The following is a 27,370-nucleotide window of genomic DNA, read 5'->3' as shown; positions in this document are numbered from 1 at the left end:
CATCGGACTCTGCGCAGTCAAGCAACTGACTGGTTGTACTGGACTCCTCACCCTGATCTAACTCAGGAAGGGGCAAGAAGTTGACCTCCAACAAACGGTTCCTGTGCACCACTCTGGTGTGCCCCTCTGCATCCTGAATCTTGTAGACGTGGATATTGGGGTTGACACCGACAACCGTGTACACTCCGTTCTCCCATTTGTCAGCCAACTTTCTCTTCCCTCGCTCACTCTGGTTCGCAACCAAAACACGATCCCCGACAGACAGGACAGTGCCCTTGGCATGTCTGTTGTACTGTCGCGCCTGATGCTGCTGCTCAGCCGTGGAGTGCTTCTGAGCGATCTCCATTGCACTCCTTAGACAGGAAAGCAGAGACTGAGCATAAGAGTCATAGTCAACAACGTGAGGATCATGCAAAACCTGCCTGAACATAACATCCACCGGCAGTCTTGGGACACGCCCATACATCAGGAAGAAAGGTGCATAACCCGTGGTCTCGTGAACAGTGGCATTGTACGCGAGCGTGAGAGAATGGATCTGCTGAGGCCACTGTTGCTTCTGCTGAAGTGGAAGGGAACGGAGCATATTCCCCATCGTGCGATTAAAACGCTCTGTCCCGCCATTACCCATAGGATGGTAGGCCGTCGTGTGGGACTTCGCTACACCCGCCAACTTGAGAAGCTCTGCAATCAGGTTGCTCTCAAAGTTTGTGCCCTGGTCAGAATGTATTCTTTCCGGAAACCCGTAAACACAGAATACATGATCCCAGAGTTTCTTGGCGACCTGCTTCGCTGTCTGATTGGTGCAGGGGAACGCGTGAGCAAGCTTAGTGAAGTGGTCAGTAACCACTAAGACATCGACTGACCGCTGCTTACTGTCCTCAGCGGACCAGAAATCCATACACACAAGCTGCATCGGTGCGGAAGTTTTAATGCTCTCCAGGGGCGCGCAAGCAGCTGGCTCTGGGGTCTTCCCAAACACACATCTCCGACAGCATCTGACATATGCTCTGATATCCCTCTCCATGTCAGGCCAATAAAAACGCTGCCTTGCAAGAGAGAGAGTACGGTCCTGGCCCTGATGACCAGCGTGATCGTGGATGCCAGACAGTGCCTTGTCTTTCAGACTCAGAGGTAAAACATACTGAGACCTCCTCTGCTTGGACACTGGGTCCTTTGTCACCCTGTACAAGACACCATCATTGACTTCCAACTTCTCCCACTGTTTCAACAGCCTGAGGACCTTCTGGTCAGCACCATGCCTCTCACGCCTCGATGGCCGCTTCCGAACAGCGACAAAGGGCAACACCTTGGAGATGCAGGGGTCCTGCTCCTGACTCAACCTGAGCTCCTCGGTGGATAACATTGGCAGTGTATCCTGACCACCCGACAGATGCTGAACGTGCTGGACCAAACTGAGTGCTGTGAATACTGATGCATCAGGCCAGTCACATTTGGCTTGACAAAAAGCCCTGACCTCAGCTGCATCACAAGCAAACCCAGATCGCGCACTACTCAGTGTTTGGGACTGGCAACTGAGTCTGAAAACATCCTGCACAGAGTCCCCCTCAACCCCGTCGGCTTCCTGAACAAGGGCCGGGTAGGGCTGCCTAAGTAGCCTCTGACTGACGGGCTTGGAAAAAGGGTCGCGACTCAATGCATCCGCCACCACGTTTTTCTTCCCTGGCAGGTGTTTGAGATCGAAGGTGTAAGACGCCAACTTAGACACCCAGCGGATCTCACACGCGTCAAGCTTCGGCTTCGTTAGGAGATAAGTCAGCGGATTATTATCTGTCCAAACGGTGAAGCTTTGACCCTTCAGCCAGTGGCTGAACTTTTCACAAACACTCCACTTCAGCGCCATGAACTCCAGTCTATGAGCTGGATACTTCCGCTGTGAGGCACTGAGGGACTTGCTTGCAAAACCAACAGGTCTGGCCTTGGACTCCCCTCGGGGCACTTGAGACAGCACCGCGCCGAGTCCGTCCAAAGACGCATCGACCGACAAAATGAAAGGCACCTCAAAGTCTGGATGGGCAAGCACCACACACTCCAGTAACATCGTCTTCAACAGATCAAATGCTTCCCCACATTCCACCGTCCAGTCTGCGGAGGTAAGCTTACGGAAGCTGCCATGGGGCTTCTTATCCTTAGCCGACCTCCCCCTCCTCTTTTGTCCAGCTGTAAGGGCGAACAGGGGCTTAGCCACGGAGGAGCAGTTCGGGAGGAAATGCTGGTAGTAAAATACCATACCAAGGAAAGATTTGATCCTACGAACAGAAGGCGTGCACCCATCACCTTCCATGAGATCCTGCACTGTCATGTTGGAGATGACCTCTACTTTGGAGGGATCGACAGACACACCTCCGCCATCAACCACGTGGCCCAAAAACCGCACCCGCTTCTGCAGCAGATGACACTTTTTCGGAGCCAGTTTCAAGTTGTTCTCCCTCAACCTCTGAAACACAGTGCGGAGCCTCGACAGAGCCTCAACCTCTGACGGCGCGAAGACAAGAAGATCATCAAGATAGCACAAAAGCTTCGTGAAGTTCAGATCCCCAAAGATCCCAATCATCATTCTCATGAAGGCTGCAGGGCTATTACAAAGGCCCTGTGGCATGCGATTGTATTCATGCAACCCAAGGGGAGTCGTGAAAGCAGTGTACTTCTTGTCATCTTCATGCATTGGGATGTTGAAGAAGCCAGAGGTGAGGTCCATCGTACTAAAGAGGCAGTTACCACCCAGCGCGGCAAGACAGTCCGACTGGTGTGGCAAGGGATGAGCGTCTTTCAAGGTCCGAGCATTCAGCCATCTGAAATCAGTGCAGATCCGAAGCCCGCCATCCTTCTTCCATACCATAACCAGCGGTGAAGCGTATGCGCTCGAGGACTTCCGGATAATCCCTTTCTCCTCCATATCAGTGAGAACCTGTCTCAACTTCTGATAGTGGGCTGGAGGAACCCTCCTGTAGGGCAAGCGAAAGGGGCGCTCATCCACCAGATGGATGCGATGTGTGTATCCTGTGACCTCGCCACAGTCCAGAGAGTCCCTGGAGAAGATGTCATGGTACTCGGTGAGCAGCTGAGTGAGCTGGGACTTGCATGCCTCACTAACCTGACAGGAGCTGAGGTCAATGTCACTGAGTCCGAGCTCTGACAAACTCCTAGCCGGCTGGACAGGGGGACAGGCACTATCTGTGGCGTTGGACTCATGCCTCCCTGCAACTGATTGCAGTCCCTGGAAAACATTAAAGTCCTCAATCGCCAAGCATGGAAACACATCAGCCAACTTGCAGTTCCTTTTCAATGTGATGGCTTTGTCAGATGGATTGACAACAGTCATGGGTACCCACCTATCACCCCAGAGCGGTGTGACAAGTCGACCTACGAGGACACTGCGTGGCATGGCCTTGGAGTCTGTCGGCTCCACAACAACAGTGCTTCCAGCTGACATAGGCACCTTAGCAGGAAGTCTGCCCCAGACTAAGTGCTCGTGCCTCGGTAAGAGTGTCACGGCCTGGGTGAGCTTAACAGTACCTATCTTCTCAGGAACTGCACCACCCCTCCAGCGCTCTACATTCGTGAACATGGACAAGAACTGTTCAACGTCAGGACTAGACGGATGTTCCTGTCTGGACGCGATGTCCCAGTACTCAGTACCACTCTTGAGTACATGGGCCACATGTTTAATGACGTTTGTGCCGACTATCAGATCATCATGCTGACCGGGCACGACCAGAGTGGGTATGACAAAGGAAACACCATAAAGCTGCATGTTGAGGTCATAAAAACCATCAGGCCTAGTCTCCAGACCACCGCAGCCAATCAAGACAATGTTCTCTTCAGGCTGCTGCTTCTCAGGTAAAACACCCCCAGAGCGGAGCTTCTCTACTGCATTTTCACTGATACTGCATGACATAGAGCCAGTATCCAACATGCCATTAAGCTGCACACTCTGGTTGACAAGAACAGGAGCATAGAACAAGTCACTGAAAGCCTGAATCCTCTGTGTCGCCTGAATGACCATACGCGAACCCTGAGGTGCTTTGGCACACTTGTCTTCATACAAGTGAGCCAGGTCGGAGACATCAGTGAGGGATACATCTACATTACCCACACCATCCCTCTCTAGGTGTGGGTTTAGTAGTTTAACGGACGAGACTGACGACCACCTCTTCCACCAGGCTGAGAACGGAGCTGGTTGGGCGGCTGAGGGTGAGGACAGTCCCTGACAAACAGTTTATACATCGGTTCTCCCGGCTGCAGTGGGAAAATGTGGAGTGATCCGGAGACTTACAAACCCTGCACAACCTCTGTGGTGCGTCTGGCACCCGCCCTGCGGCATTAGCTGACGGTTGAGTCAGCGTCGGTGTCCGGACTGCAGCGCTAACTGGAACCTGAGTCTGCATTGTGACCAAACGGTCTAGCAAGCTCACCAAACTCCTCATATAGTCATCACCGCCAGAGACAGGTGCGGCAGACGGTGCGGGAGACGGTGTAGGAGACCTTGCACAAAATGGTATAGGAGATGACGCATGAGCCGGAACGGGAGATGGCACCACCGGCACGGTCGTGTTCAAGTCGGGAGCCATGTCGACTACAGGGACATGAACCTGTGAATGGAACCTACGCTCTACCGCGCCTGCTTCACGTTGTCCACCTGCAGCAACACGGGACTTCCTCTCCAGCATGTGCTCATCAAGCCTCTCCTGGATCTCGCTAGCAGACCATTTCCCTGCGGACTTGAACTTAAAAACATTGGCAAGAGACTGATCTGGACAGTGTTTGATAAACATCATGCTTACCTCGTGGCTTGGCTCTTCAATACTACGGCCCTGCCACTTCAAGCATTCGTCAGCCACCTCCACTGTTTTATTAAGCCTAATCAAATACTCCATAGCGTCCTCACCTGGCTTGGGCAGCGTACTGTAAAAGTCCGCCAGAGGCATGCTCGAGTATGTGAGGTCACTAAAGTGTAGCTTCAGTACATCAAAAATAATGTGGGGGTTCGCTATGTGGTCGACAGATGTGTTGCGCAGCTTTATCCTTACCACATCCCCTGCTTTTCCCATAAGCTTAGCTAGAATCTCATGTGACTGCTCACTAACTGGAATGGCTCGCTTCCTCAAATACAAAGTCATAAGGCTCTCCCACTCATGAACTGTAAACGTATCAGAGCTGTCGCCCCTGAAAATAGGAGGCTCCCTAGCGTCTGTCTGCATTACTACTCTAACACTAGGAGCTGTCTCCAAACGCTGTTCAGCAGACCTAGCACTGTCTGTGTGTGTGTTTCTAAGCATTTGTGTTTCCTGCAGCTTAGCAGTGATTGATTCTCCTATCTTCTCTGCTAACCGAGTAATGAGCATGGCTAACTCACCCACTGGCTGCTCGCTGTTACCCAGCACAGCCCCTTCGCTGATACCTGGCCTGGCCCGTTCTATGTAGCGTGTGGAGGTGAACTGAGGAGTGCCAAATGTGGTCGGGTCTCTAGGTCCTGGTGCTCTGGTGTCTGGTTCCCCGCCCTCTAAGAGCTGCCCGAAACTCCTACCTACACCTAGCCGTAAACCCCCACCCACATCTAACTGGTACCCCCTCTCCATAGCACACTGGCGATCCAAAAGATCCTGATCAGCAATGTTACCCCCACCTACGTACGAACCACCCTCTGCCATGTTCCTACCTCTAACACTCAGATAAAATAAAAAATAAAATAAAAAAGTGAAAAGCTCAATTCATTTAAATAATTGAATCTAGAAATCACTAAGAGATTGAAACAATCACACACAATCAACAAATTCACCAACAGATTAATCACATATGCACATATCCAGTAGTTTAGATCAATAGATTATTCACACGAGTCCTTCAATCACATCAACATTAACCTTTTCTTCCTTTTTTTTTCGTGTGTTTTTCTTCCTTCAGTATATACAAATGTCCTGTTCACAAGCCCAGTCCATGGTAACCACAGCTATGACTGTCCAGTGTCCACACAGCTCAACTCCAGTCCACTGTAACATGAGTGTACAGTCTGTAGAAATACCTGAGGACGTCTGGGGCTTGATGACGACAGCAGCCTCCCGCGGCGAGCAACTGATGTCACTCTCAGAATCCAGGAGGGTCACGGCACCAATGTAACGGGGTTGTCCTATGCTGTTCTGTGCTGGTCAGCCTGCTGCATGCCCGTCACTCTCATCATTAGCTCTGCGTTGTGTTCTAGTTGGGTGGGGCCCCAGGTGTTGTGGGGGGCCCTCAGTCTCTCATCATCATCATCATCAAGGAAGGAGGGGGGACACACAGGACTCTATTTGGCCCACCTTGCCATTTATTTTGGTTTCAAACCCTTCGACAAACGTCCAGTCCTCCAGCGAGAGCGGTGTTTCTTACGGACGTGGGGGTCGAAGTTCAACCACTGCCTGGACTTCACTCGTGTGCGTTGGAAGGAGAAACCGTCCACGGGACTCCGATGTAAGAAAGGATAAACAAGTATTTTATCCCACAGCTTCCAGTATCTTCTTACAGGGATACTCAAGGTTACGTTCTCCTCAACCAGCAAAACTGTCCTACCGTAAGAAACACGCGTGGCTCGGCTCGATCGCTGCTTGAGACTCCTCCCACAAAACAAAAAATGGCCTCTCCCGCGTTCCCTCTTCCGTGTACCCACAAGACCTCTCTCTTAAAGCGACAGTACACGTATATGACGGTTGTTGTAAAACATACATAAAAGTAAATAATGACATAAAAAAATGTAGTAAACACAAATAACAGCACACAGACAGGATTTGGTGATATTTCATACTCAAACAAAATAAAATAAAAACATTAATTTTAACCTGGTTACACTTGCAAGATACGGACAACTAGTGTCCCCGACAAAAATGGTCTCCTCCGGTTGCCAGTCTCCTCACTTGAAACACGTTGTGTCCCATAGGAGGCAAGGTTTCATGATTTTGAAAAATAATGCAGAGGATTTGGATCTGAAGCTGAAATTCAGGATTGATTACTTTGATTCTATTGTATTTGTTACTTCTGGTATGATGAAATGTTTTGGCTGTGGGTCAGAGGGGCATTTAGTAAGGTCTTGTCCCGAAAGGAGCGAGGGTAGGTCTGAGCCTCAAGGGCCGCCTTCGTCCCCGATGCCGCCGCGAGATGGCGCGGCCGAGTCGGCACAGGGCAGACAGGAGGCTGGGAAGCGAGGGGCGGGAGAAACAGACCAGGTGGTGACACAGAAAAAGACCGAGGCTGAGGAACATAAGGAAAATGGACGGACTGAGCAGGCAGGAGAAGGAGGCGTGCAGGCTGAGCATTTTAAAAACGTTGAGCATACTGAGAAGGTAACAGAACTTGGGCAGGTCACAGCTGATGGCCAGGATGAGAAGGTAGCGGACGTTGAACAGAATGAAACGGAAGATGAAAACAGTGAGATCAGGGATCATAGCAAATTGGCTGGGCCAGATACGAATTGTGGTCGGAGGACGCAAATACAGCAGACTGCTATTAGAGTGGCAGAGTCTGTACTTGAAGAAGAGGCAGAGATTATGTTGGACGATGAAATAAAATCAAAAAAATCAATTAAAAGGAAGCCGACTGAAGGTAGACAGGAAAATTTAAAAGTGAAGAGGGCTTCAAAGGATAAAAAGCCATCCTCCTCTTTGTCTGATGAGAACACAGACGAAAGTGAGTGTGAGTTAGGTTCCTCTCCTCATAAACAGGTGGACACGGAAGGGAGCTATGCCTTTCTGAAGATCAGGAAGTTTTTGCAGGTTACCAAGGGTTTGATGGCAGTCAAGGTGGAAAACTATTTTCCAGACTTGCAGCTTTTTATTGACTCAGTTAAATGCTTTATGAAAAACACAGGGGACTTGGAGGTGAACACATTTACTGAGCAGGAAGTCTTCAGACTGAAAAAACTTGTTCAGAAGGTAAAATTGCAACTTCATGATGATGTTTAAGACAAGTTTGGGTGTTTTTATCTTTTTGGTCAGTGTAAGCTTGTTTCTGGCACAATTCAGCCCCACTCTCCTCATGTGTAATATAAAATTAGGCACTTTAAATCTGAATGGAGCAAGAGATGACATGAAAACAGCTGCTGTGTTTAAACTGGTTGAGCTGAAGAAAATAGATGTCTTGCTTGTGCAAGAAACACATAGCACAGCAGATAATGAAACTGAATGGAAGAGGGATTGGACTGGAAAATTGATTCTCAGTCATAAATCAAATATTAGTGGTGGGGTCGGGATTCTTTTCTCACGAGATTTTTTGCCATGCTCCCTTGAGGTAGAGGAAGTAGTCGAAGGCCGGCTACTGAAAGTAAGAGCGCAGTATGAAAACACAACACTAGTTTTTATAAATGTTTATGGTCCAACCCTTGGCCCTGAAAGAGTAGTTTTTCTGGATGTGTTATTTGATGTTATTAGTAAATGTGACAGTGAGGAGTATTTATTTCTGGGAGGGGACTTTAACTGTACAGAGAATTGCAAGTTGGACAGGAACCATCAGGAACCACATCCTGCATCTCTTAGTCGGCTCACACGCTTGGTTAATTCGTGTGAACTGAAAGATGTTTGGAGAGCTTTTTATGGGACCCAGAGGCAGTACATATGGACACATCTAAAAGATAACGCACTATCCATGGCACGGCTTGATCGGTTTTATTGTTTTAAACATCATTTTAATGTGTTTAAACAATGTAACATGCTTCCAGTTTGTTTCTCTGACCACTCTCTTGTACAGTGCTCGGTTTTCATACGAAGTGTTAAAACAAATAGTGCTTTCTGGCATTTTAACACAGGCCTCCTAAATGATAACAACTTTAGAGATGCTTTTAAGTTTTTCTGGGGGCCAATATAGAAGCCGAAGGTCTGAATTTAGTTCTCTGCAGCAATGGTGGGACATTGGCAAGTGTCAGATAAAGCAGTTTTGCCGGGAGTACACTCGCAATGTCACCAGAGACATAGCCAGATCGATGAGAGATCTAGAGGATGAAATGGTGGAACTACAGAATTTGGCAGATTCCACAGGAGACAGAGGCCATGTAGAGGCTCTCAAATCCAGAAAGTCTGCGTTGGCTAGCCTGCTGGGTATTACAGCACAGGGGGCACTGGTCCGTTCACGCTTTCTGAACGCCACACATATGGATGCTCCTTCTCACTTTTTCGTTAATCTAGAGCGCAAGAATGGCAGAGAAACACCATTCACTCTCTGCGTACTAACACTGGTGTGCAGCTGTCAGATTTTTCTGGAATTCTGAAATACGCAGCAGGGTTCTACAGTGACCTCTATAAGAGCGAATTCAGGCAGGATGTGCTGGGGGCTGAGTCATTCTATCATGGGCTAAAAAAGGTTGAGGTATCACACAATACAGACCTCGAGGCTCAACTGTCCCCTGAAGAACTTCATGACGCCCTGCAAAGTCTGGAAAGTGGCAAGGCACCTGGTATAGACGGGTTACCTGTTGACTTCTATAAGTCTTTTTGGCCGGTGCTCGGAGGGGATTTGTTGACTGTACTGAGGAACAGTACAACTGAGGGGCGATTGCCTCAGAGTTGCAGAAGGGCCGTCATTACTCTCTTGCCGAAGAAAGGGGATCTGCAGGACATTAAGAACTGGCGGCCAGTGTCCTTGCTCTGCACCGATTACAAGATCTTTTCTAAGGTGTTAGCAAACAGACTGAGAAAGGTGATGAAGGAGGTCATCCATGTTGACCAGACTTACTGTGTGCCCGGTAGGCTGATCACTGACAACATTACATTAATTAGGGACGTTTTGGACATCTCTAGTTCATTGGGAGTTGAAACTGGTCTTATTTCCATAGATCAGGAAAAGGCTTTTGACCGGGTCGAACACCAGCGCTTGTGGCAAACCATGAAAGCTTTCAGTCTCAGCCCAGGTTTTATAGCTATGATCAAGGTTTTGTAGTGACATTGAGAGTGTACTTAAAATTAACGGTGGTTTGAGTGCTCCTTTTAAGGTTCAAAGGGGAATCAGGCAGGGATGTTCTTTGTCTGGAATGTTGTACTCCCTGGCCATTGAGCCCCTGTTGCATAAATTGAGGTGTGAGTTGTCTGGAGTTGCTTTTGCTGGTTGTGGCGCAACTTTTAAGCTCTCTGCCTATGCCGATGAAGTAGCTGTTTTTGTAAAAGACCAAAGAGATGTTGATGTCTTAGTAAAAAATGTTATCAAGTTTGGTCAGATATCATCTGCTAGGGTAAACTGGGGAAAAAGTGAGGCACTGATGGTAGGAGAGGGACTGAGCGGTAAATTCATGTTACCTGGGGGATTGACATGGAAAAGGGGAGGGATGAAATATCTGGGAGTGTTTGTGGGGAATGACACCTTTTCAAATAAGAATTGGGAGAATGTCTTGGAAAAAGTAGAAGGGCGTCTTAGGAAGTGGAAATGGATTCTACCACAACTGTCGTATAGGGGGCGCATGTTAGTAATCAACAACCTGGTGTCATCAACGCTATGGCATCGATTAACATGCGTTGATCCTCCAACCAACCTCCTGGCCAAGATTCAGGCTGTGCTGGTGAACTTTTTCTGGGACAACTTGCACTGGATTCCTCAGTGTGCTGTACCTTCCTAAAGATGAGGGGGGTCAAGGGCTAATCCATCTGGCCAGCAGGGGTGCAGCCTTCCGCCTCCAGTTCATTCAAAGATTGCTCACTGAGCCTAGAGATCTAGTGTGGCGACCAGCAGCCTGTGCAATACTTCAACGGTGTTGTGGACTCGGAATAGACCTGCCCTTGTTTCTAATGGCTATTAAGAACTCAGACCTCAACAGATTGCCTGGATTTTGTCGTGGGCTCATAAGAGTGTGGAATATGTTCAAGAAGGAGAGAATGGGCTGTTCTGACTCTCTGAGCTGGCTTAGCATGCTGCTCTAGCATCTCACCTGGGAGTGAAATCTACACGCCTCCTTAGTCGGGTACTACTTAAGTGGAACGGTCAGCTCACAGCAATAGAACGGGGGCTTTTGACATAATACTGCAGTGGTTCTACTCATCCCAATTGTGAGGATCCATTTCCTGTTTTAAAGGTTGTTCCTGATCTGAAAAATTGTATGGGGCCACTTTTGGATTTGGGAAATGTTCTTAATGAAAAGCTGAATGTACTTAAAGGTAAGACCATGTATAATATGCTTGTAAAAGTCTTGAATAAAGATAAACTGAGTGGTCGGACTGACACACCCTGGAGAGCCCAGCTGGGCTTGGGGGAGAATGTGAAGCCAGTCTGGAGGGGCTTATACAAACCACCGTTAATTAAAAAAGCTGGTGATCTGCAGTGGAGGGTCTTGCATGGCATAGTGGCGGTCAATGCTTTTGTTTCTCTGCTAGACCCTAATGTGAATGACAACTGTCCCTATTGTGCCCAGAGAGAAACAGTGTTTCATTGCTTTTCAGAATGTGTGAGGCTTACACCCCTGTTCCTGCTACTAGACTGCTTATTTAGATCATCTGGGGAAAGTTTCTGCAAACAGAATTTCATTTTCGGTTTCAAATATAGCCAACGTGTAAAATATAAATGTCAACTCTTAAACTTTATTGCAGGGCAGGCAAAGATGGCTATCTATGTGAGACGGAAAAAGAGAATTAAAGAATGTATAGAATGTCATGTTGAACTGTTGTTTTGCAGGATGGTCAAGGCCAGGATAAAAGTAGACTTCAATTACTACAAGGCAATGAAAGACCTGGTCACATTCACAACCTTGTGGTGTTATAGGGCTGCTGTGTTCCACCATAAAAGATGAGCTGGTCTTTTCTAAAGAACTTGGATAAAAGGGGTCTTACCTGTTTTTTATTTTTTGAGTTGTCGGTGAATGATTGTTTTTTGGGCTTGTTAAAAAATGCTTATTGATTGTTTATACCTCGACAAGTATTGTTTATGTTCGGGGGAATTTCAAGTCTGATTTTTGTCTATTTTTTTCTGTTAAATAAAGACTTGGTTTAAAATTCAATTCTCTCTCTCTCTCTCTCTCTATCTCTATCTCTCTCTTTTTCTCTCTGTGGACAGAGCTGACACAGCCTGTCTTCTCTAGGCAGCAGGTCTGTCTGTGTCAGCCAGTCTCTATGGCCAAGATGTGATCACTGAGTCTGTGCATAGTTCATGTCTTTCTCAGTTTCTGATCGGTCACAGTGGTCAGATAGTCTTCCATCATGTACCGTCTGTTTAGAGCCAAATAACATTGAAGTTTGCTTTGAGTTTTTGTGATAGGTCTCCAATGGTTAATGTAATTTTGTTTTTCTTTAGCTATAATGTGGTTGGGCCAGATTGTGTGAGGGCTGTCGTGATGACTTGTGCTGTTGGTTGAGCTGAGCCTCAGGACCAACTGGCTGAGGGGACTCCTCTCTTTGTTCTCCTCTTGGTGATGGAGAGCTTTGTGATGGTAGGAGTTGGGGTCACTTGCTTTTTTTAGGTGTTGGTAGAATTTGATTCATCTTTTTTGCATTGTTATTAACAGGGGAAATTGGCCCAGTTCTGCTCGGCATCCATTGTTGGGTGTGCTCCTGTGTGCTCTGAGAGCGCTCTTGCAAATCTCAGTGTGCAGGGTTTTAATTGGGTGTTTGTCCCACTTCACTACCATATAGTAACATTGATTAAATTATGGATTTGAATATTCTGAACCATGTTCTAACAGGTATGTCTATGTTTGAAGACTTTTTTATTGTATAGAAAGCTCTTCTTCCCTTGTCTCTGAGATCATTAATAGCAAGATCGAAATTTCCTGTAGAGGTAATTATTAGCCCAAATATTTGTAGCTGTGTGTGTGTTCCATGTCAGTGGAGCCTAGTAAGAACCTATTTTGGGTTTCCTTGACACCTGGGTCGTTTATGGAAGACCATAATTCTAGTTTGTTTTTTTCAGATAAACTGTCAGAGCCCAGGTCTGACAGAAGTTTTGCAGACGATCCAGTTGCTGTTGTAATGCCTCCTTAGATGGAGCTAATAATATTAGATCATCTGCAAAAAGAAGGCATTTAATTTCTGTGTCACAGATGGTGAGACCAGGGATATGTGATTGTTCTAGAGATGTTGCCAGTTCATCAATATAAATGTTAAACAGGGTGGGGCTGAGAAAGCAGCCCTGTTTCACACCTACTTTACTACTCTCTCTCTCTCTCTCTCTCTCTCTCTCTCTCTCTCTCTCTCTCTCTCTCTCTCTCTCTCTCTCTCTCTCTCTCTCTCTCTCTCTCTTTCTCTCTCCCCGTCTCTGGTCTGTCTCTGTCTCTGTCTCATCTCTCTCTGCCTCTCTCGTCTCTCCCTCTGTCTCTCTTTCTGTCTCTCTCTTCTCCGTTTCTCTCTCATCTCTGTCTCTCTCTCTCTCGTCTCTCTCTCTGTCTCTCTGCCTCTCTCGTTTCGCTCTCTGTCTCAATTCAATTCAATATTTGCTTTATTGGCATGACATACGTTTGTGTACAAATTGTTTGTTTTATAGCCTTATTTATCCACGTTTGTTTGTTTTATAGTCTTATTTATCCTCATGTTTGTTTGTTTTATAGTTGATTTATCATCATGTTAATTTGTTTTATAGCTGATTTATCCTCATGTTTGTTTGGAATGCAGTGCTGGCCTGAGGTTGGTTGGTCTTAGTATTTGTTAAAGGGTTAGTGAGTCTCAGAACCAGCTGCTTCAGGGGACTCTTTTCGGGGTTCAATTCTTGGGTTTTTATAACTTTGAAGTGCAATGAATTTGTTGGGCTTGTTTTCCTTTGTATTTTCAGAATCATTCTACAGAATTCAGCTTGCAGGATTTCTGCTGGATGCTTGTCCCATCTAGTGTAGCTGGAAAGACTGAGTGGACCCCATACCTCACTTCCATATAGCGCAATGGGCAGAATTACACTATCAAACAGTTTGCACCAGATGGAGATTGGTATATCAATGTTAAAGAATTTATTTTTAATTGCATATAGAGCTCTGCAAGCTTTTTGTTTTAGGTTATTCACTGCCCTACTGAAACTCCCCGATGCTGTAATAATTAGATCAAGGTAAGTATACTGCATCGTATGGTCTAAGGTGATGCTACCTAGAGTTAACTGGTATCTATTTTCCTGATATTTTCCTATCTATTCGCTCCCTCTCTGTTAGGGTTTGTGGAAGACCCCAAGCGCACGACACCAGGCAGAGAAAGAGTTAGCCGAAAACCGGCGTAGTTTATAAATAGTTCAGACGAAGGTCAACACTGGAGGACAAGAAGCAACTTAGAAAACAGGAGGTCCAAGAAAACGCACTGGTAATCCAAATTGGGAACGCGGCAGAATAATAGCACAGGAAAAAACTCCACAGGGAAAATATTAAATCCAAGGGCTGAGATAAACTCGGAGAGGATGCACAGGGAGGGAAGAGTAACCACTTCAACGAGGAGGTTACGGCACAAACTTGCAACGAGCTCTGGGAGACCAGCAAACTTAAGCCCAGCCTTTACAAGCTGATTTGTTGCAGGTGCGGGATGAGCCGACAAGCTTCAGGTGTGAGATGGAGCGCGCCTGGCTCGTTGCCATTGACAAGCGCGCAGCTCCCTGGCCGCGCGCTCAGAAGTCCCGAGCGTACCAGCGAGATCACGTTGGGAAGGGGGCACGGCTGGGCGGGCCGTAACAGTACCCCCTTCCTCCACGGGAGCCACCAGGCGACTTGCCAGGCTTGTCGGGATGGGAGGGATAAAACTCGGTGAGCAGCCCAGGGTCCGGGATGAGCTGACGGGAGACCCAGCTACGATCCTCCGGACCGTAGCCTTCCCAGTCCACCAAATACTGGAACCCCCGTCCTCGGCGCCGGACGTCCATCAGCCGGCGGACCTTCCACTGGGGGTGCCCATCCACGATCTCAGGGGGAGGCGGAGCTGGGGCCGGAGGCATCAGAGGACTGTTGGAGACAGGCTTAACCCGAGACACATGAAAAACGGGATGGATCTTCATGGAAGCTTCAGACTCACCGCCGCGGGACTGAGCACCTTCCTGATCTCAAAGGGCCCGACGAACCAAGGGTTCAGCTTCTTCGCGGTGGACTGAAGCGGGAGGTCCTTCGAGGACAACCACACCCTTTGGCCTGGGTGGTACGTAGGCGCTGGGGACCAGCGTCGGTTGGCTCCCCAACTGGCGCGCTCAACTGCCCGGAGCAGAGCAGCTCTGGTCACCTCCCAGATGCGACGACACCGGTTCAGATGGGTCTGCACGGAGGGAACTGCCACTTCCGACTCCTGCGCAGCAAAGAGAGGCAGCTGGTAGCCCAGGGACACCTCAAAAGGTGAGAGGCCGGTGGCAGAGCTGACCAGGGAGTTGATGGCATACTCGACCCAGGGGAGGAACCGGCTCCAGGAGCTGGGCTTCTTGGCGGCAACGCACCGGAGGGCAGACTCCACGCTCCGGTTCATCCTCTCCATCTGCCCGTTGGTCTGTGGGTGATATCCAGAGGAGAGGCTACAGAGGCACCCGACCCCTTACAAAAGGCCCGCCATACCTGGGAGACGAACTGGGGCCCTCGGTCCGAGACGACGTCCAGGGGAAGGCCGTGGAGACGGAACACGTGGCTCGTCAGGAGGTCCGCCGTCTCAGAAGCCGATGGGAGTTTGGGGAGGGCCACCAAGTGCACTCCCTTACTGAAGCAGACCACCACTGTCAGGACCACAGTGGATCCGCCCACTTCCACCGAGTTGACTGATCACTGCCAGCTGTTTCAACTTCCGCCTTCATGAGCAGCGGCTTCGTGAGATTGACAACTTTTGTTTTTCTTTTATTAGTTCTTTATATTCTGCCCTAACCTCCTCATTTTGTTCTGATTTAGCTATTTTCTGTGCTTAGTTCACTAATCGCTAGATTATCTAGTTTCTTTCTAATACGAATCTTGTGTTTAGTAGATAGCTTCCTGTTCCCTGTTTGTTACTAGCTTTGAGCTTAGCCTAGCTTAGCAGTTAGCTCTATTACATTCGCAGTCAAAGCAGCCTCGTTAAAACGATGGTTTGTGTTGACTGCTCCGTAGTTACAGATAGGTTGTCTCTACTAGAGAGACGTGTCCGTGAGTTAGAGCAGCTGCTTTCGGCTAGGATTACGTTAGATGTGACAGGCACTCCAGATAGCCTTAGCCCCGGGCCTGACAGCAGGCCTGCTATTGTTAGCACTAGCTCAGCTTCGTCGGCAGATGCGGCGGAGTTTGTCTCTGTTTACCGGCGTGGGAAGGCTCGAAAGAGCAAGCCATCGATCGTGTGGCCTGGTCTGCAGTCACCTCTCCCGACGGCAACGCACGCTAGTGATAGGAGACTCCATTGCCCGCAATGTTAGATTAGCTTCGCCAGCCTTGGTTCACTGTTTACCCGGGGCCAGAGTCTCCGACATAGAAGCTAATCTTAGGGTGCTGGCATCACGGAGGGAGAGTCATGGAACCCAGGCACTTTCAGCAACATTGTTATTCATGTCGGCACCAATAATGCAAGGATGAAGCAATCAGAGATCACAAAAGCCAGCCTAGTCAGAATGCTAGAGTTTGCCAGAAAGATGTGTCGGCATCGATTAATTGTCTCTGGTCCCTTACCTGTGAGGGGTGATGATGAGATGTACAGTAGGCTCACCTCAATGAACCGCTGGCTGGTGCGTTACTGTAATGAGCAGGGATTCGGCTTCGTTGATAACTGGCCTTCTTTCTGGGGCCGCCCTTACCTGCTGAAAGCGGATGTCATTCACCCTACTGGGGACGGCGCCGCTCTTTTGTCTAGCAATATAGATAGTTGTTTACGTTTAGTTTGACACTAGGGACTTATCATTCAGCAGGTTGCAGGTGATTAGAGAGCCTGCTAGGTTTAAATCTAGTGCGGATGTGGAGTCAAGTAGTTTAATTAATGTTAGTCAGGGAATTTCTCATAGTGTAGATTATCAGCCTGATAGCTTGGTCTATAACATTGAGACTGTCTCCCTACCCTGCTGTATTGCTCCCAAGCTCTCCTTTCCTAAATGTGTGAATCACAATAATCTAGTAATTATTCCTACCACTGGTAGTGGTGAGATGTACGACAAAGTACCTAATAATCTACAAAACCAAACAGCTAATGGTTTCAAGAATGTGACCACATATCGTCCAAAGCATTGGTGGCCAAAACTCTCAACAAGGTGTCTAATTCCAATTAATCTTTCACCTATTAGTAGCTCTAAAGCTCTGCCTACTACTGATCACTTCCACAAGATGCTTAAATTTGGTTTCATAAATATCAGATCACTGTCTACCAAAGCCTTACTAATAAATGATCTGATTCTTGAACATAGTTTTGTTATGATTGGGTTATGTGAAACATGGCTGAAACCAAATGTTTTCCTTCCCTTAAATGAGGCTTCCCCACCTGACTATACTTATGCCCATGTAGCTCGGGCAAATAAACAAGGCGGGGGTGTTGCCCTTAATATATAAATCTATTTTCAATCTGACTTCTAGACTTGAATCTAAATTCCAGTCTTTTGAGTCTCTTATTCTTGGTCCATCTCCCTCAGCCATGAATAGACTCGGCTCACTCCAAATTGTAATACTCTACCGGCCTCCTGGCTGTTACTCGTTATTTCTTGAAGAATTTGTCTCAGGCCTTGTTACTCACTCTGATGAGATTCTAATTCTAGGTGATTTCAATATTCATCTGAATAAGGCTGCTGATCCTCTAAGTAAAGCCTTTCTGGCACTAGTTGATACTTTTGGGTTCAATCAGTTTGTTCAAGAGTCGACTCATTGCAGTGGTAACACCCTTGATTTGGTTTTATCTAAAGGAATAGCTGTTTCTGATCTGAATGTCTTACCAACCACATCTGCTGTGTCTGATCACTTTCTCATCAAATTTGAAGCATTATTGGCCTGTCCAGTTAATGTCAGCACAGATGTAATTGCCACTCGCCATATTGGTCCCTCCACTGTAGCTGCATTTGGCCAGCAGCTGCCTGAAGTCTTGGCTCCTTTCACTGTGGTAAATGACTCTGTTGAAAATTTCACTACTGACCTAAATTTGGCCCTGTCTAGTCTCCTCGATTCAGTTGCACCTCTCACTACCAGAGCTAGGCGACTAAAGAGGCCTACACCCTGGTTTAATGATGAGACACGTGCTCTTAAGCGGACCTGCAGTCACTGACAGTTCCAGTTATTACAGCTTTTGAGACTATCTCACTTGATACTTTGACTAAGTTCGTGTCAGCTTCTAAACCAACTGCTTGCCTACTTGATCCCTTACCAGCAAAACTTTTTAAAGACCTCTGGCCTTTTCTTGGACCTACAATGCTAGACATCGTTAATGTATCTCGTATTACTGGCATTGTTCCCAGCAGTTTTAAGACAGCTGTGGTTAAACCTCTACTTAAAAAACCGCACCTTGATCCAGGGTCTCTTAATAACTATCGGCCAGTCTCTAATCTTCCGTTCTTCTCTAAAGTACTAGAGAGAGTTGTGTATCAACAACTTTTGACCCATATAAAAGAAAACGATCTATATGAACCTTTTCAGTCGGCTTTCAGGCCCTGTCACTCCACTGAAACTGCTCTGACCAGAGTGGTAAATGATCTTCTACTGGCTATCGACTCTGATTCCACTTCTGTGCTTCTACTACTGGACCTCAGTGCAGCCTTTGACACCATTGATCACTGTACACTTTTAGATAGATTAAATTGTAATTTTGGTGTCTCTGGCTTAGCTCACTCTTGGCTTAAGTCCTACTTATCTGGAAGACCACATTGTGTCTGCTATAATATTATATAAACATTTTCTGACATTAAATATGGTTTGCCTCAGGGCTCAGTACTTTGTCCTCTACTTTTCTCTCTTTACATCACACCTCTTGGCCAAATTATACACAGTTATGGAATAAATTTCCATTGCTATGCTGATGATACTCAGTTGTATGTGCCTGTAAGGGCTGATGATCATACTCAAATCACTAACTTAGAGGCCTGCTTGGCTACTGTGAAAAACTGGAGGTCACTTAACTTTCTGCTTTTAAATTCAGATAAAACCGAGATGCTAGTCATTGGCCCTGCTAGACACAGACACCAATTTGATCAAGTAACGATAACAATCGACAACTCTGTGGTTTGACAAAGTGTGGCAGCCAAAAATCTCGGTGTTACGTTTGATCCCAGCCTTTCCTTTGATTAGCACATCAAAGAAATCACCAAGACTGCCTTTTTTCACTTACGTAACATAGCTAAAAATTCAGTCTTTTCTCTCCATGGCTGACGCAGAGATTCTAATACATGCATTTGTTTCATCCAGACTTGATTACTATAATGTTCTGTTCCCAGGTCTGCCACATTCTAGTATTAAAAGTCTTCAGATGGTTCAGAATGCTGCTGCTAGAATCCTAACTAAAACTAGGAAATTTGGCCATATTACACCAATTCTCGCCTCCCTTCATTGGCTTCCTATCCATGTTAGATCAGAATACAAGGTGCTTCTGCTGACTTATAAAATCCTAAATGGGCTTGCCCCATCCTACCTGTCTGATCTCCTTAAACCTCACATGCCATCTCGAGCACTTCGTTCTCAAAATACAGGGCGCCTGTGTGTACCCAAAGTTAAAAAGAAGTCAGCTGGTGGCAGGGCCTTTTCCTATCGGGCTCCGTTTTTGTGGAATAACCAGCCTGCTGCCATCAGACAATCGGAGTCTGTTGAGTCCTTTAAATCCAAACTTAAAACTCATCTTTTTGCCTTAGTTTACAATTAGTTGCCTTTAAGTTGAGCGCTTCACAACCTGTACTGGATGGCAGGTTGGTTTTCTGTCTCAGTGAATTTACCAACCACTGTTCTGCCAACGAGATTATCGAGTATAGATTATGACTAATTGATGACTTAGTTGATTATGGCTAATGACTATTGCAAACTGTTCTCTTCTCTAACATGTCGTTTCTCTCTCTCTGAATGATGTCTTCTCCTTTCTCTTTTTCTGTGTTTGAATGGTGTCACGTGAGTCTCTCTTGCATGCATGTGCAGTCGGTTTTCTTCTCAGGTCTCCGTGGTGATGGTGGTCGCCATTTAGATGCTGCCTGCCCTTCCACTCCTCACATAAGTTTTTCTTTTATTACATGAGGATGCTGGTCGTGTGGCTTGGGTCCTGGACTGCTCCGTTGACATGTGGACACTGCTTGGCATCCTGTGCATCATGTTCTTCATAAATTTTATGTCCATTTTAATTCTGTTATCCTCTTTCAATGTTGTATTATGTAAATTGCGTGAACACAACATCCATTGCACGCTGTCCGTCTTGGGAGAGAGATCCCTCCTCTGTTGCTCTCCCTGAGGTTTCTCCCTATTGTTTCTCCCTTTTAAAGGGTTTTTTCAGGGAGTTGTTCCTTATCCAATTAGAGGGTCTAAGGACAGGATGTTGTGTTGCTGTTAAGCCCACTGAGGCAAATTTGTAATATTGGGCTATACAAATAAAATTGAATTACCCTGGGAGGGAGGCAGTCTGGAGACGAAATCCATGCCACATGGGACCAGGGCCGGCTTGGAGTTGGGAGGGGCTGCAGCAGACCCGCGAGTGCTTGGTGAGAGGCCTTGCTGCGAGCACAGACGGAGCAGGCCTTTACGAAGTCCCTGACGTCGTCCTTCAAGGTGGGCCACCAGAAACGCTGAGCCAGGAAGGTGAAGGTGCGGTGGACACCCGGGTGGCAAGCAAATTGACTGGCATGGCCCCACTGAAGAACCCGGGACCGGACTGAGTCAGGGACAAACATACGGTGTGGAGGCACGTGACTCGGGGCAGGATGGGAGCGCAATGCCTGCCTGACGACAGTCTCGATGCCCCAGTTAACCACGTCAACCACCCTGGCCTCAGGAAGGATGGGAGCCGGCTCCTCTGTAGCTGGCTCCCTCCTTGGGTGTTGTCGGGACAGGGAGTCTGCCTTCGTGTTGCGGGACCCGGGGCGATAAGGCAGCGTCAAGTCAAACCGACTGAGGAAGCTGGCCCACCATGCCTGCCGACCATTGAGACGCTTGGTCGCTCGGATGAATGTCAAGTTCTTATGGTCAGTCCAGATGGTGAACGGCTGTTCCGCCCCCTCCAGCCAATGGCGCCACTCCTCCAGAGCAGCCACCACTGCCAGCAGCTCCCGGTTCCCGACATCGTAGTTCTCCTCGGCGGGGAGGAACCGGCGAGAGAAGAGGGTGCATGGATGGACCTTCTGGTCAGACGCTGACCGCTGGGAGAGGACAGCCCCCAACCCGGTGTCCGAAGCGTCCACCTCCACAATGAACTGCCTCTTGGGGTCGGGGTGGAGCAGGACCAGGGCGCTGGTGAACTTCTCCTTGAGGGACTGGAACGCAGAGCGGGCAGCTGGGGACCAGATGAACGGCTGGGAGGGGGAGGTCAGCCTGGTGAGAGGTTCTGCCATGCGGCTGTAGCTCCTGATGAACCTCCTGTAGAAGTTCGCAAACCCGAGGAAGCTCTGCGAATTCTTCCGTGATGTGGGATCGGGCCAGTCCACCACAGCCTGGATCTTGCGGGGGTCGGCTCGGGTCTGTCCCTTCTCAACGATGAAGCCCAGGTAGTCAATGGAAGGGGAATGGAACTGGCACTTCTCTGCCTTGACAAAGAGCCGGTTCCGGAGAGACGTTCGAGTACCCGGCGGACATGTTCCTCGAGGGTCCTGGAGAAGATGAGGAGGTCATCGAGGTAGACCACCACAAACTCGTCGAGCATGTCGCGGAGAATGTCATTCATGAGAGCCTGGAATACCGCCGGGGCGTTGGTGAGGCCGAACGGCATGACCAGGTACTCATGACTCTGGGGCGTCTTAAAGGCAGACTTCCACTCGTCCCCTTTCCTGATCCAGACGATAGGCACACCGGAGGTCCAGCTTAGTGAAGACAGTAGCCTGGGTGAGGGGCTCAAGGGTGGAACTCATGAGGGGAAGGGGATACTTGTTGCCGATGGTTATCTCATTGAGTTGGTGATAGTCAATGCAGGGTCGGAGGCCCCGTCCTCCTTCTTCACGAAAAAGAATCCAGCTGCCACCTGGGAGGACGAGGGCAGAATGAGCCCCGCTGCCAAGGACTCGGAGATGTACTCGTCCATCGCAGCCTTCTCGGGGATGGTCAGACTGTACAGACGACTGCTGGGAAGGGGTGCCCCAGAGCGGAGGTCGATAGCACAGTCATAAGGCCGATGAGGAGGAAGGGATTGGGCCCGGGTCTTGCTGAAAACCTCACCTAGATCATGGTACTCAGGGGGAACAGAGGAGAGGTCGGGAGGAGGGGCACGTCGGGGGGACGGGCCGGGAGCAACCTGGAGACATTGGGCATGACAGGAGGAGCTCCACTCCATGATGGTGCCGGAGGCCCAGGCGATATGTGGCTCATGCTGCACGAACCAGGGGCGTCCTAGGATCACAGGGACTGGATGATGAAGAACCGAAGTTTCTCAACATGGTTCCCTGCTATGGCGGGAGAGACGGGGTGGGTACATTGGGTGACGCTGGCCAGGCAGCGCTCGTCCAGCGCGAAGGCCTCCATGGGCTTCTCCAGCGTCTCTAGCGGGATGTTGGCCTGGGCAGCAAACTCCGAGTCCAGGAAACACTCATCAGCTCCCGAGTCGAGGAGTGCACCCTACGTGAGCCGCTGGTCAGCCCAGGCCAGGGTAATGCTAACCAGATGGTTCTGTGGAGCTGGGCGGCGGGAACAGGAAACGCGGCTCACTAGGATCTCCCGGGGTCCTAGTGAGCCTAGTGTTTTTAGCCGAGTGGGGCAACTGCTGATCAGATGTCCTTTCTGGCCGCAGTACAGGCATTGACCGGACTAAGGCGCGTGCGCCCCAGCTGCATAGGTTCCTCCCCCGTCGTGGTCTGGGGCGCGGAGGGAGAAACGGCCACAGGGAAAGTGGGGCGAGCAGGCATAGGGGTCCTGTCAGGAGTGCTGGACGACTGGGAAGGGGTGGGGATCCAAGCAGGGCTCGCTCACGCCTCCTCTCCCAGAGGCGTCCATCGATGCGGATGGCGAGCCTGATCAGGTCATCGAGGGAGGTGGGCTCCTCCCGGGTGGCTAGCTGGTCTTTGACAGCCTCGCTGAGAACTCTCCGGAAGGTGACCCGAAGTGACTGGTCGTTCCAGCCGCGGCCAGCCTGAACTCAACTGAGTAATCCGGGACACTGCCACTGCCCTGCTGGATACTGCTCAGCCGAGCACCAGGGTCCTGGCCACAGACTGGATGGTGGGATACCTTCCGTAGTTCCGCCACAAAGTCCCCGTAGGTGAGGCAGAAACTGGCCCTCATGGACCAGGAAGCAGTGGCCCACTGAGCTGCTCGGCCTGTGAGCAGGTAAGCGACACGGGCAGCATCAGACGTGAACATGCTAGGCTGATGCGTGAAGACCAGCTCACACTGCATGATGAACGTGGCACAGGTCTCGAAGTTGCCATCAAATGGTCGTGGACTGGAGAGGCAGGGCTCCCGGGGAACTGGGTTGAGCCCCACAGGGTTAACCGAAGCAGCAGGCCCAGGGGGTGGGTTACCCACGACTCCAGGGGCAAGCTGGCCCGGCGGCTGGGTGGTGAGAGCCGCCGTGATGGTCTGCAACTGCCGCAGGATCTCGGCTTGTTGGCTCGCCAACGCCGCCTGCTGGCTAATTAGGGTTTCCACAGAGGCCTGGGGGGGCTGGACCTGAGCCTGAAGATCCCTCACAGCAACAGAGGCCGCCTCTAGCCGCTGGGAGTGGGAGTTGGTCAGATGGATCTGCTTGAACTGGACTGGTCAGTATGCTCTCTGTGCCGGCTGGGGTCATCATGGCAAGTTCGTACTGTTAGGGTTTGTGGAAGACCCCAAGCGCACGACACCAGGCAGAGAAAGAGTTAGCCGAAAACCGGCGTAGTTTATAAATAGTTCAGAACGAAGGTCAACACAGGAGGACAAGGAGCAACTTAGAAAACAGGAAGTCCAAGAAAACGCACTGGTAATCCAAATTGGCAACGTGGCAGAACAATCGCACAGGAAAAAAACTCCACAGAGAAAATAGTAAATCCAAGGGCTGAGATAAACTCGGAGAGGATGCACAGGGAGGTAGGAGTAGCCACTTCAACGAGGAGGTTATGGCACGAACTTGCAACGAGCTCTGGGAGACCAGCAAACTTTAAGCCGAGCCTTGACGAGCTGATTAGTTGCAGGTGCGGGATGAGCCGACAAGCTTCAGGTGCGAGACGGAGCGCGCCTGGCTCGTTCCCGTTGCCAAGCGCGCAGCTCCCTGGCCGCGCGCTCAGAGGTCCCGGGCGTACCAGCGAGATCACGTTCGGAAGGGGGCCCGGCTGGGCGAGCCGTAACATTCTCTCTCTCTCTCTCTCTCTCTCTCTCTCTCTCTCTCTCTCTCTCTCTCTCTCTCTCTCTCTCTCTCTCTCTCTCTCTCTCTCTCTCTCTCTCTCTCTCACACACACACACACACACACACATCACACACATCAAATCAATGTATCCTCATATAAGGCCCATATAAATTAACACATTGTGCAGGTTGTGCCATTTCCATTCTGTGCACACATTCCATTATATAGTAAATGTTGCATCATGCTATATCTTAAAATAAGCTGTATGTATTAAAATAAGCTGTATATTAAAACAAGCTGTATAAGCTGTATGTATTAAAATAAGCTGTATGTATTAAAACAAGCTGTATGTATTAAAATAAGCTGTATGTATTAAAACAAGCTGTATGTATTAAAATAAGCTGTATGTATTAAAATAAGCTGTATATATTAAAACAAGCTGTATGTATTAAAATAAGCTGTATGTATTAAAATAAGCTGTATATATTAAAACAAGCTCTATGTATTAAAATAAGCTGTATGTATTTAAATAAGCTGTATGTATTAAACAAGCTGTATGTATTAAAATATGCTGTATATTAAAACAAGCTGTATGTATTAAAATAAGCTGTATGTATATTAAAACAAGCTGTATGTATTAAAATAAACTGTATGTATATTAAAATAAGCTGTATGTATTAAAATAAGCTGTATGTATTAAAATAAGCTGTATGTATATTAAAATAAGCTATATGTATATTAAAATAAACTGTATGTATATTAAAATAAACTGTATGTATTAAAATAAGCTGTATGTATATTAAAATAAGCTGTATGTACATTAAAATAAACTATGTATATTAAAACAAGCTGTATGTATTAAAATAAACTGTATGTATATTAAAATAAGCTGTATGTATTAAAATAAGCTGTATGTATTAAAATAAGCTGTACGTATATTAAAATAAGCTGTATGTATTAAAATAATCTGTATGTATATTAAAATAAACTATGTATTAAAATAAGCTGTATGTATATTAAAATAAGCTGCATGTATATTAAAATAAACTGTATGTATACTAAAATAAACTATGTATTAAAATAAGCTGTATGTATATTAAAATAAGCTGCATGTATATTAAAATAAACTGTATGTATATTAAAACAAGCTGTATGTATTAAAATAAGCTGTATGTATATTAAAATAAGCTGCATGTATATTAAAATAAACTGTATGTATACTAAAATAAGCTGTATGTATATTAAAATAAGCTGTATGTATTAAAATAAGCTGTATGTATTACAAACCCCAATTCCAATGAAGTTGGGACGTTGTGTAAAACGTGAATAAAAACAGAATACAATGATTTGCAAATCCTTTTCCACCTATATTCAATTGAATACACTACAAAGACAAGATATTTAATGTTCAAACTAATAAACTTTATTGTTTTTAGCAACTATTCACTCATTTTGATTTTGATGCCTGCAACACGTGCCAAAGAAGCTGGCACAGGGGCAACAAAAGACTGGGAAAGTTGAGGAATGCTCAAAAAACACCTGTTTAGAACATTCCACAGGTGAACAGGTTAACTGGAAACAGGTGAGTGTCCTGATTGGGTATAAAAGGAGCATCCCCGAAAGGCTCAGTCGTTCACAAGCAAGGATGGGGCCAGGTTCACCACTTTGTGAACAACTGCGTGAGCAAATAGTCCAACAGTTTAAGAACAACGTTTGTCAACGTACAGTTGCAAGGAATTTAGGGATTTCATCATCTCCAGTCCATGATATCATCACAAGATTCAGAGAATCCGGAGAAATCTCTGCACATAAGCGGCAAGGCCCAAAACCAACACTGAATGCCCGTGACCTTCGACCCCTCAGGCGGCACTGCATTAAAAACCGACATCATTGTGTAAAGGATATTACCACGTGGGCTCAGGAGCACTTGGGAAAACCATCGTCAGTTAACACAGTTCGTCACTACGTCTACAAGTGCAAGTTAAAACTCTACCATGCAAAGCCAAAGCCAGATATCAACACCACCCAGAAACTCCGCCGGCTTCTCTGGGCCCGAGCTCATCTGAGATGGACTGATGCAAAGTGGACAAGTGTGCTGTGGTCTGACGAGTCCACATTTCACATTGTTTTGGAAATCATGGACGTCGTGTCCTCCGGGCTAAAGAGGAAGAGGACCATCCAGATTGTTATCAACCCAAAGTCCAAAAACCAGCATCTGTGATGGTATGGGGGGGTGTTAGTGCCCATGGCATCATGGGTAACTTGCACATCTGTGAAGGCACCATTAATGCTGAAAGGTACATACAGGTTTTGGAGCAACATGCTGCCATCCAAGCGACGTCTTTTTCAGGGACGTCCCTGCTTATTTCAGCAAGACAATGCCAAGCCACATTCTGCACGTGTTACACCAGTGGGGCTTCGTAGTAAAAGAGTGCGGGTACTGGACTGGCCTGCCTGCCTGCAGTCCAGACCTGTCTCCCATTGAACATGTGTGGCGCATTATGAAGCGCACAATATGACAACGGAGACCCCGGACTGCTGAGCAACTGAAGTCGTACATCAAGCAAGAATGGGAAAGAAGTCCACCTACAAAGCTTCAACAGTTAGTGTCCTCAGTTCCCAAACGCTTATTGAGTGTTGTTAAAAGGAAAGGTGATGTAACACAGTGGTGAACATGCCCCTGTCCCAGCTTCTTTGGAATGTGTTGCAGGCATCAAATTCAAAATGAGTGAATATTTGCAAAAAAACAATAAAGTTTATCAGTTTGAACATTAAATATCTTGTCTTTGTAGTGTATTCAATTGAATATAGGTGGAAAAGAATTTGCAAATCATTGTATTCTGTTTTTATTCACGTTTTACACAACGTCCCAACTTCATTGGAATTGGGGCTTGTATATTAAAATAAGCGGTATGTATTCAAACAGAGCTGTAAGTGGTGGCCATTCGGCAGCGGTGAACATGTACAAGCATCTGATCTTTCACTCTGTACGCCTGTGTTATGACTCATGTTGTGAATTATGTTGTGAATCATGCACTGCTCAACATTTACTTCTGGTCCCCCGTGGTGAGCTGGAGGCTCATTCATAACACAATTCATACAACTCTTCTTT

This window comes from Lampris incognitus, chromosome 2 (genome assembly GCF_029633865.1).
Source record: "Lampris incognitus isolate fLamInc1 chromosome 2, fLamInc1.hap2, whole genome shotgun sequence".
Classification (NCBI taxonomy): domain Eukaryota; kingdom Metazoa; phylum Chordata; class Actinopteri; order Lampriformes; family Lampridae; genus Lampris; species Lampris incognitus.
Note: the sequence above shows the minus strand (reverse complement) of the source record.